Genomic DNA, 1,188 nt, shown 5'->3' with positions numbered 1-1,188 from the left:
AGAGCGGTCATTATGTTTGTGAGCACGGAAAGCTCAAACCAGCGCTCACCCGTGGCTGTAAATGCTGAGCCCTTTTGGGGCTCCTTGTTTTGAAGCCAGTGTAATTGTTCTGAGCGGGGCTGGCTGGAGGGTGCTCTGGCATGTCTGAGCGAGTGGTGGCTGCTGGACGGGGTGACGGGAAAGCAGCAATAGCAGCTGAGAGCAGCGTGGGGTGTGTCACCACCAAAGGCTTCTTCACCTGCTCTTCCATCTTACAGATCACTTGGGGGGTGGTAGTTTGATGGCACATGGATTTAGTTGCTTTTGGTGTAGAGGGTTAAATCAATTTAGCGAGACGGGGGAGGTGATGTTTGGTAAAAGGTGGAAACCCAGATGATGGTTCAATGTGTCATCACTCTCCAGGGGTTTCTGCTAAAGCCCGCAGCTGCAGTCTCCCCTCAGCGGCTGCCTGAAGTTGGGCAGGGTGAGCTGTGAGCTGCGGTGGGGTTAGAAGGAGAGTAAAAAGCTGATATCTTCAGGATTGAATGAATTTCAGCTCTTCCCACTATGGTGACGTTCGCTATTAACTCCTCGCACTCTGGTTGCGCAGGCTGCTGTGGGAGACGCGGGGCTGTGCAATCACGCCGGCACCGGCCCGGTTTGTAGGCAGGTGAACGGGGCAGGCTGGGTACGTACACGAGCACCGCTGGCACTGCTCCTGGCTGCTCCCATTTTGGGGGTTTAGTTGTAATGTTGAGCAAATAAAATGCACAATATTACAGTGATGGTCAGCCCTCCTCAGAAGAAGACTCGGGGGTTGCAGGTACTGCTGCTGTTCTCTGTAGGCAGGTGAGGAAGGTGTTGGTTGATAAGTCATCTTCTAACAGACCAACAACTGAATCCAAAAGAAAAAGCGCATCTCATGAAACCTACTTTGAGTTTATCTTCGGTGGGTGCTCGGTGAGAATTTGGTAAGAAATATAATAAATTCATATGTAGTAATTCATAATCATAATATCCAATTTCTAACGTTCCTATAGTAACATTGCGAACTCAGGTGAGACAGGGCTGCAGCTCTGTCAGGAGCTGGGAAACGAGGAGAGGCTGTGCCAGCAGGAGGGCGGCTGGGGGGTCTGAGCCGGGGCCAGCCACGCTCTGCTTCCTCCAGCTCGTCTTCTTCAGATCTGTCCTCCAAGACGTGTTTTAAGC

Source organism: Buceros rhinoceros, unplaced genomic scaffold (assembly GCF_000710305.1).
Source record: "Buceros rhinoceros silvestris isolate BGI_N320 unplaced genomic scaffold, ASM71030v1 scaffold39013, whole genome shotgun sequence".
Classification (NCBI taxonomy): Eukaryota; Metazoa; Chordata; class Aves; order Bucerotiformes; family Bucerotidae; genus Buceros; species Buceros rhinoceros.
The sequence above is the reverse complement of the archived record's forward strand: the minus strand, read 5'-3'. Positions refer to the sequence as shown.